Source organism: Oryzias latipes, chromosome 11, assembly GCF_053564925.1.
Source record: "Oryzias latipes strain Hd-rR chromosome 11, Olatipes_Hd-rR_3.1".
NCBI lineage: Eukaryota > Metazoa > Chordata > Actinopteri > Beloniformes > Adrianichthyidae > Oryzias > Oryzias latipes.
Window position 1 is genome coordinate 4,048,132 of NC_136247.1, and position 15,084 is coordinate 4,063,215.

Consider the following 15,084-nt stretch of genomic DNA (forward strand, 5'->3'; position numbering starts at 1 on the left):
CCTTGATATTTTACAGCAGCGGTCCTCAACCTTTAGAACGCCACAGACCGGTATGACATCACACAAAGTTTTCAAGGACCGGTCTACAAGATATGGGCTGATGATTATTGTAGCAACGCTACGATACATCAGGATCAGACATGTGACAAGAGGAACTCTGAGCTTTTATTTTGACACGCATTGTCATTGTACATCGCACAGGTGTCATCATCCTCTCCCCTTCCCTCACTCATGGTGCTAAAATTAAGTACTGTCTATTAAATGTAGCTTTCTCTTTTTTTGGAAGTCAAAGGCTCCTCTTCTGTCTCCTGGCTGGACGGTTTCCCCTTGTTAAAGAAACTTTCCAAAGACATTTGTATTTTACTATTTTTGCTAGCTCCTGATTTTTATTTTAGCGTTAACCTATCACGTGACCAAGAAGAGCGCCTTGGCCTGCGTCAAGAGTGACATAGACGGATGTAACAGAGAACCGGGCAATTTTTCAAAATAAACCATCTTTCAGATTCTGAAATAAATAAAACGAAAGTCATGTAAGTTTTTTATTCTTTCTGTGCGGCCCAGAACCAAATGACCCAGGGACCGTTACCGGTCCACGGCCGGGGGGTTGGGGACCGCTGCCGTACAGGTTTGCTCATTTTTCACCTTCAGTCCACACAGCCTGCATCCACTCGTGAGAACAGTTGTGACTAAGGCTTAAGAAGCACAGAGAAATCTTCCTACAGAGATGCTGAACTTGACCCAGAACTGAAGAGGAGCTCCTTTTGAGGGAAAAGTAATGGAGGCCAGGTCAGTTCACCAGGTAACTGTTCCTGATGGTGTCATCCAAACAAGTTTTAGATTGAATCAGATTTGCCTCTGTTTGGTCAAAGGAGCATGCTCATTAGATGTCAACTTTCAAATGCAGCCATGAACCCAGAGCACATAAAATGATGATTTGATACAAATCATCATTAAACACACAGCATTTAATGTGCATCACTGCAGAGACCTGATCACAGCAGACTGAGGCAAATACGACAACAAGAGCATCACCACAAACAAGCCTATGACACATATTCAAAGTTTCCTCTTTGTGGTAATCGTTTATTTATTTTTCATTTCACGCAGACACACAATCTATTATTCAAAACAGCCTTTCTCCCAAGACGAACAATAACCTACATTCAGAAGGACATCATCCAGACTCGTACAGTCGTTTCCTGTACACGCTCATTCTGCTGCGTGGGAAATGCAAAGCAGGAACTTTCAGATGCGAATAAATCCCAGACATGACAGAACAACATCCGAGAAATGAAAGAATAATGAAACAAAATGACAAAATACCCAGACAAAACCTGAGCTTTCCTTCGTGCATATTTAAGTCGTTTTGTTCTCACAGAACAACATGCATGCTGTGAGCTTTTGTAGATGGTAAATCGCTTTTGATTTGGAAAATCTTTGTAAACAAAGACTTTTTTATCAACTGTTATGAGCCTCAGATAGCCGAGCCCTGGTGTTTGCCTCCTGCTGCTCATCTTCACTCCATGATTGCTCCAACGTGTCAGTCTGGGTCCAGAGAAGACATTTACATCTATTTACACATTTCTGGGGCTTTTTTGTACCCCCCACCGCACTCGCACACACACACACCACCATCCGCACACATAAGCATACACCAGCTTAGCAAGGACCTGCTGACAGGAGCAGTTTACTGAGCGGGACGCTCAACCCTGAGAAGCGGCCTTCATGGGGAAGAGGAGGATAAATTTAAGCCGGGAGGCTCTCCAACCACACAAGAGTGAGATGTCGTGATGCTTCACAAGTTTTTCAGGGAGCGAGTCTGGAAAAGTGCTTAATTCAACACTTTTACAGCTTCAGAAAAAGCAGCAGGACAGAGATGACACTGAAAAGCTTGATTTTAGATCACTGCATGACTTTAGCTGCTGCACCTCTTCTGTGCATCAGGAAAGCAGTGGGAGTTCCCTAGACACAAAACACCACCCATGCTACCTGCTATTGTTATCTTAAACTTAGTCAAATGCATGGTACAAACGTTGACCTTCCTGGTGCTATAGGTCCATAGAGGGTCATAGAGAGGAGCGGCTGCTCTTAAAGGATGTGCAGGTGATATTAAGGCCTCCATAGAATGCCTGTATGACACTCAGTCACATTTCCTTATTTCTAACAGACTGCACACACCCACACCCTTACGAGTAGTTTAGGGTTCGCTGTATGACCTGTCGTCCACATCATGCACTTAGAAAAAAATGAAAATTTTCGCCCTATGAGTTGTATGTCCCATGCAGGTTTGCCCATTATTCACCTGCAGACAGCCCATATCCACCCTTAAGGGCATTTGTGACTAAGGGATAATAGTCTGGAGTCCCCTGTGACCTGAAAGGTTGTTGGATTTGAATTATTATTAGTTGAGGGGAGTATAGCACTGCTGCCAAATCTGTTGTTATTTTTGCTGTAGGAGTCTGGATGTGATCGTGTTTTCAGAAAAGTTTGATTCTTCTCTCTGCAGTCAATTCTGTCGCAGACGGAGCTCATTTGAATCCTGCATGTCCTTCAGCGAACTGAATTTACATGAGTGTTTGCATAACTGCATGCATGACTGTCACACGCCTTAATGCACTCAGTTCATCTTCATCTCTGTGAACTTTAGTCTGCTCTGGCTGGATCCTCAAGCCTTACTCTGCTTCTTGTTTCAGCAATCAGAGAAGAAAAAAAATTCAAAATGCAACGTGAAATGACGCAAAATAGGTCTGTTAAAGTGCAATAATCACGGAAAGAGCTCTTCTTATAAAATAATGACATATGTGCTGCTCTGAGGGGGGAGATGGAGAGCACCTATTAGACCATGAGTCACAGGAACTGATTATTTTGTCCAGTTTGTCTCCTACAGAGATGCTTTTATATTGATTTGATTTCTGCTGTTCAAAGCTGAATATGGATTTCTATGGTATAAATTATAAATGTGACAGAGCCCATTATTAAACTCCTTCTCACCCGCATGATGGTGCAGCATGGGCATGTGCTTTTAGTGAGCCAGCGCCAGTCTGAGAGGCTGAAGCAGCACTACCAAATTCAGCGAGTTTCTTTAAAGAGTTGAGGGGGGGCATGAACAGAATCGGGCCGTTCTGCAGAGGAGCTGTCAGCCACTCTCAGGACAAAAACATTTATTTAAGATAAGTGGCTCCTTTTAGCGTCAGTAGACAGTATTTTGGCTCAGAGGTCGGGCAGCTTTTACTTCCTGTCTGAAAGCTCTGCAGGTCTTTTTAAAGCTCCTTTTCTGCAGAAATCCACTCATTTCTAGACATCCTCACCACTAAGATAGAAGAACAGCCACTGATGAAACACCCATGTTTGATAGCTTTAATTGTCTTGTTAGATGCTCCCGCCATCAGAGCAAAGCCTGAAGTCTTTAACATTTCTCACTTATTCCAGTAAATGAAGCTCATTAACTGAAGTTTTCATTCTCGGATTTTTTTCCCATTTTTGGCTGGGCATTTGACACGTGTTTAGGAAGGCCAATGATGTTCACACTGGACAAGAAGGGACAGGCTTTTGCCTGTTTACTAGCGCCTGTCCGCCGCCTGCTAGAGTGACAAATGGCAATATTATTGAAAGTCTCTCAGACACACAATTCAATCTTGGTTGCCGTACATGACGCAGTGGTCAAGTGTTGCAATGCAACAACAGTCCTGTGGTGAATCATTACACATCTCTTTTTTTCTAAAAAAAACAACGAGCAATTCAAATGATACTTCAACATGCTTTAATCTTGTAAAACATTTATGTGATAAACAAATTGAAATTAAAATTATTCTAAACCAACCATTTAACTTGGAGAATAATATATCTAGCACATACTAAAAGCAGCCGAGGTCAGTGTGGGCTCAGCACACCAACCAGAGTGTCATACGGGCATAGTCCGCTTTTTGTAAAAAAAAAAAAAAACTACAAAAAAGCTATCCAAACATAAAAACAAAAATAATAAAGTACAAAGGCTTCCACAGCATGTATTAATTTCTGATAATGCACACATTGTCTGCCATTATCCCTTATATAACCATGAACGACCTTCAGTAAAGGTTCAGTTGCCAAAAGTAATTAAGCATCATCAACGAACCGCATTTAAAATTCACATTTCAAACATTTATAGAACTTAGTCCCTCTTTGTCTTACGTCTTCTCTTCTGCTTTTTCGTTTTTCTTTTTTCATAACACCCCCCCCCCCAAAAAAATAAAAAAAGGCTATGTTGAGACTAAAAGTCTCGTCTCCTGACGGGTTTGCACACACGTCCTGAACGTGAGCAGAATGTCTTTGAAGTATGTGTAGTTGTGATGACCTGAGGTGGGAAGGAGAGCTCAGTCTCTGAGATAGAAGGGCTGGATGAAGGAAGATGTTCCACCTCAGAAATCTCAACTAAGGTGGGAAGGGTGGAGGTAAAAACATGCTGTAGGTCGTCGTTGTGGACATGATGGAACACCACTCCCCGTGACTAGGAGGTGTGATCGGGAAGTAATACTCTCCTTTGAGACAAGTGCTGATGTTGACCAGTTCTTTTCCTCAACTCAACTCAACTTTATTTATAAAGCACTTTAAACAGAACAAGGTTCACCAAAGTCCTGATCTAGCTTTGTACCAACTGTGGGCCCTGGATGTAGAGCAGGAAAAGGGCTTGTTCAGTATTCTCTGCTGCATCTCTCTGAATAACCTCCTTTCTATCAGGCCATCTTGGCTGGAGATTCTTCTCCAGGGTGGACAGTGTTGTGCGAATCTTTCTCCCCATGAGGAGCTCTATCAGGCTGACTCCTGTAGAGGTACAGAGGGTTAACCGGTCGCACATGAGAGCAATGAGTGGATCCTCCTGCCTGAGAATTTTCTTTTCAGTTTGCATTGCACTGTCTGCATGGACATTTTTTGGGGGTGGTGAGGAATTGATGTAAGGTGTCTGAAAATCCTGTCTTGTCCGAATTCTCAAAATTCTGCCCAGCAAAATTGAGGTGTTTTGTCACTCACTACTTCATCTGGAATTCCGAACTCGGTTGGTAAGTTACAGGACTGGTAGCAGGAATCCAGGGTTCAATTCCCGGGGGGGGGGGGGGGGGGGGGTGAACAATTAATGGCATAATGGTGAGCAATTCACATCACCCAGTGAGGGTCCTTGGGCAAGACCCTTAACACTACTGCCTACCTCATAACATGAACCACATAACATGAGAGACAATAAACCACATGTTGAGACGTCGCCCAGCCAAACAAGGTCTGCATCATGTGCTGGGGGATCAGAGCAACTTGATGGAAAGTGGGCTACTGGAACAAGACAGAAATGGACTACATGTGAGAGGTTCTGTTAGAATGCTACTACTAAAGTAATCCCAACCAGAGAGGTTACATGCAGAGAATGTTGAATGAATGGATGCTTCGAAACCCACAATCAAGGCTAACTGCCAAACACCTGGTAGCCCAATGTTCTAACATCCACAAACTGCAACTCCTATCACAACTTGAGATTGTAGCGGTACAATCCAATTGCAATATCGCCACGGGGGAGCCAGAACAGCAGGTCAGAGAGAAGGCTATACCACACTCCCACCCTCAGGTTGGGTACACAGCCCCAAGCCCCAAGGCAGCAACTGACCTGAAAGACAAGATCATGTCTAGAATGAACACTAGGCAACCCCGACACCAGCTACAACGGTTAAGAGATGTACCACCTGAAAGTCTCCTGGAAGCTGTGAATGAAGCATTGAAGGCAATCCCTACCACAACAATTACAGAAACCAATGAACTGGTTTACACCTCAGCAACAGGGATCCTTGAGATGCTTGGCTATAAGAGCAACCATGGAAGAAAACAGTACCCACCATGGAAGCAACAATTGGAGGCCAGAATCAAGGCAACACGGAGGGATGTGAGTAAGCTGACAGAGGCTCAAAGAGGTACAATGAGAAAGCAAGTACCCTAAAAGATACAGCCAGATGCCCATACCTGAAGAACTGGAAACTGCTAAACAAAGGCTCCTATAGCCTTGAGCAGCCGCCTAAAGAGGTACACAAGAGACAATGAAGCCAGACAGATAATCAGGCTTTTTTGCAACTCAGCCTGCAAAAGTGTACTCTAAGTGGCAGGGTCAAAACAGCCGAGCAGACCCACCAAGGCTAGAAACTGAACAGTACTGGAAAAATATCTGGGAGAAAGAGACGGCACATAACAGCAATGCCCAGTGGCTGGTCTCTCTGAGAAAAGAACATAACAACCTCCCTGAACGGAATTCAGTAACCATCACAGTGGCAAACATCCAAGAAAGAGGCTCAGGTATGAAAAACTGGACAGCACCGGGCCCTGACATGATACATGCCTACTGGTTAAAGATGCTCACTGAACTCAACGAGCGTCTGGCAGCACAAATGAACCAGCTGCTAAGAGATGGGACTCACCCCGAATGGCTAACGGAAGGGCGAACGATCCTGATCCAGAAGGATCCCTCAAAGGGTGCAGTCCCATCCAACTACCTACCAATAACCTGTCTCTCCACAACATGGAAGCTCATGTCAGGCATCATTGCAACAAAGATAAATAGGTACATGGATCAATACATGAGCAACACACAGAAGGGCATTGGTAGAGACTCCAGAGGAGCCAAACACCAACTCCTGGTTGACAGAACAGTCGCTCAAGACTGTAGGTCATGACACACTAACCTGTGCACAGCCTGGATTGATTACAAGAAAGCCTATGACTCAATGCCACACACATGGATCACTGAATGCTTGGAGCTGTACCGCCTCAACAGGACTCTCAGAGCTTTCATAGGAAATCCGATGAAGCTGTGGAAAACCACCCTTGAAGCCAATGGGAAGCCACTTGCACAAGTGTCTATCAAATGTGGGATAGACCAAGGCGATGCTCTGTCCCCACTGCTGTTGTGCATAGGTCTAAGCTATGGTTGTTCATCATGGCTACCAAAGGTCTGTGGTCTGTCTCTAGCCTGCACCAATCCAAACCACACAAATACTTATCAAACTTCTCACAGGCCCATACACTGGCTAAACATTCTTTCTTAATTTGAGCATACCGAGTTCGGCCTCTGACAGCCTACGGGAGCAGTGGGTGACTGGCCTCCATTCCTTGCCATGAAGCTGGAGTAGTACAGCACCTAGCCGGTAGCTGCTGGCGTCTCAAGAAACAGTTGTTGTCTTTGCAACGTCATAGAAGGTGAGAACTGGGGCTGTTGTTGACATGCCGTTGATGTTCTCAAATGCTGCTGTTGTGAAGGACCACAGGTCCATACTTTCTTTGTTTTGAGTAGATAATAAAGGGGTTGTCCGACTGTGGCAAGTGAAGGAATGTACTTGCCTAAGTAGCACTGTTTCAGTTCATGCTCATTTTGAGGCGGGGGTAGCTGGTTGATTGCCGCAACTTCCCTGGGTCTGGCCTTACTCCTGACTTATCAATCAGGTGACTAAGAAACCTTAACTGGCTTTGCCTCTAGAAGCATTTTTCTTTGGTGAGTTTGAGGCCTGCTGACTCGATGCGACGTAGACCTTTTCCAAACGTGCGTGATGTTCTTCCATGATGGCTCCATGCACCAAGTTGTTGTCCATGAAGACTTCCACACCCTCAGACCTTCCAGAGTATCGAGCATTATGCATTGGAAGATTTCGGGTGCACTTGTGATGCCAAAGGGTAGTCTTTTAAAACATTACCTGCCAAACGGTGTTATAAATGTTGTCAACTTACTTATCTTGGTGCAGGGGAATCTGCCAGAACCTGCTAGCAGCATCCAGAAATGAGAACATCACCTGCACCACTTACTTTAGACGTTACCTCATTCAAAGATGGTAGGATGTACCGCTCTCTGTTTGCTGACTTGTTCAGTTTTGTCAGCTTTACACAGATCCAGGCCTTGCCTTTTTGTTTTTCAGGACTGGCACCATTGGAGCGCATCATTCTGCTAGTTGTGTCACGTGTTTAATGATGTAGTTTTGCTCCATCCTTAAAGCTCCTCTTTCACTTTCTGTAGCATGGTAAATGGTACATGCCTTGCCGTGTGGCACAGTACATTCTTTTAATGCTATTTTAACTGGATCAATTTTTAAATGCAGCGGTTCCAATAGGGCTGACTACCGACCTTTTGTTTAGTGGTGTAGGTTGTGATCTCATCTACTTTTCTCACAAGATTCATTTCAACTGACAGGGAGCGACTGAGCAGATTGTTGACTTTGTGCCCATGGACTTCGTACATTTTTTATGCGTAGCTTCTGCCTTTGTTGCCACATTGAAGCAACCGAGGCAAGACCATTCCCCTCCAGAATGGCTGTGACACTTTCCTTTGTCTGTGGTGTAAAATGTGTCCTCGTTTATAACATTGACATCAGCTCCTGTGTTGATGTTAAATTGGACAGGAACAGATTCATTTTGTAGTGACAGACCATCTTTCAGTCTTGCCTTTTGCATTACGTACAGAGCTGAAAACAGGAGGTCTGCGCACCTTTCTCCCTTTCCGTGAGTTCATTTACTGGCCTGATGCTACGACATACTCTGGCCCAATGCCCCATCTTGTGGCAGTTATGGCATTTAGCTTTTGAACCTGGACATTTCTCATCTCCTTTAGAAGATGAGAAAATATAATAGCATGAATTTATCTCTTAACCATATTTTTTACCTCTGTAAAACTCACCGGCAGCTCTCACATCTGCAGAACATTTTTGGTAAACAAACAAAAAATATCCTAGAAGGAAACTTTTGGAAGTCGAACTTACCACCTCCACCCTGGATTTACCATCTGCCTCTGCTTCACCAAACTTTTACAACAATTACCAAGTTCCTACTGGACTCCCAGCAGGTACAGACATGAGAAAAACAGGGATGTTTTGCCGAGTTGGGTTTTCTTGGGCTGAACAGCTAACCCACAGCTGTGATGTTTTACAGAAAACTTTGATTTAAAGTCAAAATACAACAGATGGACCTCACATCAGAGAATACGGCAGGTTTTTACAACAAAAACAATTCATTACTAAACCATAAAAAGCTCAAATGTCAGTCAGTAGGCTTTACAGCAACTCATCCACCTCCCTCTAACCCTCTCCTCTGCATCCTTCTGACTCAAATCCACCATCCTCGTATCTCCTCTCCATTCATGAACCTCCTCCTCCTCCTCTAAATCTCTTTCCTTGAAGCTCCAACCTCAGGATCCTTTTACCAACATCATCTCTGCTCTCCAAACCATCTCCATCTGCTTCCCTCTGTTTATCTCCTAAATATCTACTATGATCTGTTCCTACGATGGATTCATTCCTGATCCATCCTGGTCATTCCCAAAGACAACCTCAAACAATCAAAATCCAATTCTTTACTCTTGTGTCATTTTATCAGACCTGGACGCCTGGCATCATTTTTGGTCAACAAGCTGGTTTGTGTTTGCTGTGAGGTCCTGTGTTGTAGAGATTCTCAGGGTGGACTGCAGGTGATCATCAGTGAGACGACACCTGTCTGCTGTTTTGTTAGTCTTCATCACTGAGAAGAGCTTCTCACACAGAAATGTGCAGCCAAACATGCACAAGGCTGTAGCTGCATGTAGACAGAGCTGGGGCGTTTCAGCAGGAATGGAGAGAATAAACTGTTCAGTCCTGCAGTGTCAAACTTCGTCTTCAGTGTGCCAAAACACTACAGCTCTCTCAGCTCCATCTGAATCTACTCAGGTGCAGGTTCCACATTGACGGCAGACGGGTAAAAAAGTAACTCAAAATTCCTTTTTTTGGTCTTCAAAGTTACCAAGGCGCTGTTCAAACGCTGTGTGCTCAGCTTCTCAGCAAAGTGTGCATTTGATGTTTGTCTCATGGCGCCGTCTTCGATTAGATTCTTTACTTACAGCCACATTTGCTCCACAAATGAGACAAACGGGTTTTCCAGTAATGTCAGTAAACATTTATTCTGACTCCGGAGGCTGTTTTCAGAATCAACTTTTACTCTTCACCATCGTGAGGGCTAGTGTTCACCAGGGCACCTGAAGCACTGCATTGTGGGATCTGTAGTAGATATGTTACGAGCGCTACATTTCGCTGGGCGGCTGAAACGCTGCATTATGGGATCTGGATTGAATATGTTCTCAGCGCTATATCTGGTCGGGCCATTAATAACAACAATATAAAATGATCTTGAAGGCCGGATAAAATTACACGGCGGGCTGGATGTGGCGTGCAAGCCTCGACTTTGACACATGTGCTCTAAACCAACAACATGGTTGCTCTCTCCACAGTCTTCTACACCTTTCCTTTTTTTCTATTAGTCACAAATCACACTTGAAAACCTTCTCCACCCATTTCAGACTGCTTGCACACACCTGGTCACCTCTTTCCTAAACTCTCTGTTGCTCTGGATAATTGACTCGAAGAACTTAAAGGGCATCATGCTGTTCTTCAGCCTTTTATTGTAAATTATATCCATGTTTATGATAATATATTACCTTTGGCACACTAAATTAGGATTTTTTAAATGAAATATGATTTATTTTCCTGAGTTCTCTTCCTACCCTGAAGTAAGACGACTCGATCTCTGAGGCAACACTTCTGACTCCATGTGGGCGTCGCCCATTTCATGACGTCATCCTAGAGCCGGCCTCAGCAGCGTGTCTGTGTCTCGCCAACGAAAACAAACAACATCTGAACATAGATGGATGTGCATATTGTGCACATAAAAGGAAAGAGTTTTTTGCCAAACACCACTAGCTCCATGGAGAAAGTGTGTGTGTTTGTTTGTGTGTGTGTGTGTGTGTGTGTTAGCCTGGGGGCGGGGCTGGCAGCGCAGACCCTTCCTGGAAGGGGCTGTTCTCACTTTATTACATCACAATGTGAGAACCCGAGGAGCTGGTGCTCAGAGAGCAGCTTTTTAGAGGAATACTCAGAAATGCATGAATGGGTCAAAATACCGCTTAGGGGTTTCTTTTCATGAGGAATCTTCTTTCTCTTTCGGCTTTTCCCATCAGGGGTCGCCACAGCGAATCATCGTTTTCCACCTCACTCTATCATGGACATCTTCTACCCTAACATCAGCCAACTTCATGTCCTCTGTTAAGACATCCATATATCTCCTCTTTGGCCGTCCTCTTGCCCTCCTGCCAGGCAGCTCCATCTCCAACATCCTTCTACCAATATATCCACTATCCCTCCTCTGAACATGTCCAAACCATCTCAGTCTGGCTTCTCTGACTTTGTCGCTGACACAGGCAACATGAGCCGTCCCTCTGATGTACTCGTTCCTTATCCTGTCTAACCTGGTCACTCCTAAGGAGAACCTCAACATCTTCATCTCTGCTACCTCCATCTCAGCCTCTTGTCTCTGTCTCACTGCTACCGTCTCTAACCCATAGAGCAGAGCTGGTCTCACCACTGTCTTGTACACCTTTCCTTTGAGTCTTGCTGGCACTCTTCTGTCACACAACACTCCTGACACTTTCCTCCACCCGCTCCAACCTGCCTGCACTCGCCTCTTCACCTCTTTTCCACAATCCCCATCACACTGAACTGTTGACCCCAAGTACTTAAACTCCTGCACCTTCTTCACCTCAGCCCCCTGTAACCTAACGCTTCTACCTTGATCCCTCTCGTTCAGACACATGTATTCTGTCTTACTACGACTGACCTTCATGCCTCTTCTTTCCAGAGCAAACCTCCACCTCTCTAGCTGTTCCTCCACCTGCTCTCTTGGGACCGGCACAGAAGTTACTGGCTTGCAACCCCTGTGGCTAGATTCTTTTCATGAGGAATAAACTTTATAATACCCTTAAAAGCTAAAGAAATTGATTTTGCATAATATGGGCCCCTAAACTCTTCCACCTTCTCCACCATTGCTCCCTATAACCTCACTGTTCCACTTGAGTCCCTCTTAACTACCCATAGATACTCCTTCTTACTGCAGCTGACCCTCATTCCTCTCCTTTCCAGAGCAAACCTCCACCTGTTCCCTGTTCTCACTACAGATCACAGGGTCATCTGCAAACATCGTGTTTCACAGAGATTTCTGTCTAACCTCTTCTGTCAGTCCGTCTATCACCACAGCAAACAAAAAGGAGCTTTAAGCTGATCCTTGGTGCAGTCCCACCTCCTCCTGGAACTCCTCTGTCACACCTACAGAAGATCTCACTGCTGTCTTCCAGCTCTCCTCCATGTCCTGAACAACTCCAACATTCTTCTCTGTCACTTCAGACTTCCTCATCCAAACCACAGCTCCTCTCTCCGGATCCTTTCAGACTTGTTTCTACATCTACAAAGACACAATGCAGCTCTCTTCTCCGTTTTTCTCCAGAAACTCTTACTCTTTGTCGTCCCGTTGTTTGCACTCTCTTCTGCAAGCTTACAGCCCCCCACAACCCCATGCTAACATTAGCGATGCATCAGAAATGTTGAGCCATAGCATAGCTATCCAGCAATAGATCCACTTGCTTGCACGAAATATTCAAAAATGCAGTTTTAACCTTAATCTTCTTTATCTATGTCCTCCATCATCAGAAAGAGGCCAAAAGAGCATGTTAAGTACAGCAAAAATACAATTTTCCTTGGAGTGAGTCCTTCAACTTTCTGTACTTCTTTTTGCACTGACTTCTTAAACCCATTTTCCTTTAAATAATAAAGTAACAGAAGGTCTCCTGACCTACTGATACCATAAACCTGTATGAATAAACGCCTTTTAAGATGATAAAGAAACAACAAACATTGTAGCTTATCATATGTTCTGATAGAGGCAGTTTTCTGTGTAACACAGCAGTATGTCCAAGTTCCCCAGTGTTACTCATTCCCCGAGCTGGGAGTCAAGAACGAGGACGTATTCTGTAGCTTCTCACTGTTAGGAGCCATCACACACTAGTGTAGGCAGTGACTGCAGAGTAGGTTTGAATCCTTCGTGAGCCTGTGTCCTGTTTCCAAGTCTCCTTCTGTGAGAATGAGAAGATGCAGGTTAAGGTGTGATCATCACCTTAACAGGTGAACTGGCAGATGAATACCTTTGTCTCCACAAAGGTATTCATCTGTAACAAAGCTTTGTTGGCAGTTTGGTTAAAAAACAAATTGTGGTGGTGTGTGGGGGGGGGTCCCTCTTTTAAGGTGAATTAAATGTTTAATGTTTGGAGGACTAAAAGCATATGAAATGTTCGTTTTTCCGGGGCTTGGTTCCTATTAATGTATGTTTTGCCCACAGCTTTACCGAACCAAATAAAGTTCTGATTATTATCATCAGCGTGGAACCAAAAATGTTCTGTATTTGTGCAAAAACATGAAAGGACTAACAGCTGTAAGACTGAAGTTCCTGAAATAAACCAATAAATGGATCCAGATTGTTTCATTCTCTGTGATTTTTTAGGAAATAAAAGGTTTTCAACATAGAAACAGATGAATTACAACAAGGATGAATCTGAAAAACAGGATGAAGCACGCAATGATTTCCTTGATGGCTTGGTTTGAAAACACAAGAAGGTGTATTTTATCAACACATAAACCACTGTCTAATCACTGACAAAGGGTGTGTGTGTGGGGGGGGGGGGGGGGGGTGAGTCCATATTCAGGTCTTCACTTACATAAAAGAACACTCCTGCTCTATCAACTCAAAATAAGTAATTCACACACACATACACACACACATCAACAACTCCACCACCATACACACATCTTTAATGAACTAAAAAGGACAATAAACATCACAGCAGGCTTTAGAGTTCTCACTTTAGTATAAAATGTAACTTTTAACATGGGATTTAAGGGGAAATTTCTCCTTTCTGAAACCACCCTCCAGTGGTCATTTGAGGAACTACAACATTTCCTTTTGTGTTCCTTTTATCCCTTCATTCGTTTTCATTTTTTATTATGTCAAGCTTGAACGAGAAAAGAAGTAAGTACACGATGTTTTCATTAGTAGTTTGCAAAAAGAAAAAGAAAAAACATGTGTATTCTTCTCAAACGTGTGGACCTGAGAATTCTCCTCCAGCAGAAACAGAGCCATAGACCCTGAAGCCTCAGTTCCTGCTACAGGCCAGTGAGAAACCACCCGCTCTGCTCTCCTTCTTCATTAGATCCATCACTCCTGCCTGCAGGTCTCTGCCTTCAGAGCGTTCCTCTTTTCTGTTTGGTTCCGAATCTCAACCATTCCTGTCTGAGCAGCCCTAACTTTACGCCTGCTCCTGAACTTCACACCATCAGAAGTCCTTCAGCAATCAAGCTGAAAACGAAAAGCTGATAGTGTGACTGAAGACCAGCAGCAGACAGGACCGCCATCCTCCTGCAACTTCTGTCCTGCTTGATCCTCATTGATCAGAGTCATCTTTTCAGCAGGGAGCTGCTCCATCAGGCTGTCACTCACATGTGGATCAACCGCAGCAGATACATGAGGATTTTTACAGGGAACATGGATCAGGTCGCGCGCGCAGCTTTTGTTTAATAATTGCGACTTTATCGTAAGACAGAAGACGCAAAAAACGGAGTCCAAAAACAGGCACACTCACCGCAGAACAGATCCGCGCGTGTCTAGTCCCCGAGCCGCTCCTCTGTAAGTTCTCCCCGCAGGTACTGCGGGACTCGGCTGACCCCCCCCGCCCCCCAGCCCGGAGCCTGTTGAAAAGTCTCTTCACATGTTCAAACACCCACGAGGCGTAAGTGTGCGCGCGGGGCTCAGAGCATGGGGAGGCTGCACGCGGGCTCTCCGACGCTCCGCGCGGACTGCTCAGGTGCGTCCGGAGCCGCGCGCTCAACTCCCCGGAAATGCGAGGTGGGGGGAGGAGGGGGGAGTGTCCTCGATCCGTTTGTCTGAAATTATCCAGTTTGACTCTATCTATCTATCTATCTATCTATCTATCTATCTATCTATCTATCTATCTATCTATCTATCTATCTATCTATCTATCTATCTATCTATCTATCTATCTATCTATCTATCTATCTATCTATCTATCTATCTATCTATCTATCTATCTGTCAAAGACAGGATTTATTTGATGTATTTTTCATTTCTTGTTTGATATGCTGACATGTTTTCCCCCTTTAATTTCCGGGAGTCTTCTTCAAATGTGAAACTTTTTTTCTTTTTCTTTTCTTTTGCTTTCACAGATTA

General features: G+C 44.3%; 1 protein-coding gene across 1 annotated transcript in view; it reads right to left on the reverse strand.

The window, feature by feature from the left end:
- The window catches only part of kcng2 (potassium voltage-gated channel, subfamily G, member 2), a 61,666-nt gene extending 46,922 nt beyond the window's left edge, over nt 1-14,744 (reverse strand). The window contains exon 1 of the mRNA XM_023960219.2: nt 14,480-14,744. The gene's annotated coding sequence lies outside the window, so the exon portion shown is untranslated. The remainder of the gene's footprint in view (nt 1-14,479) is intronic.
- Between the last annotated feature and the right edge of the window lie 340 nt (nt 14,745-15,084).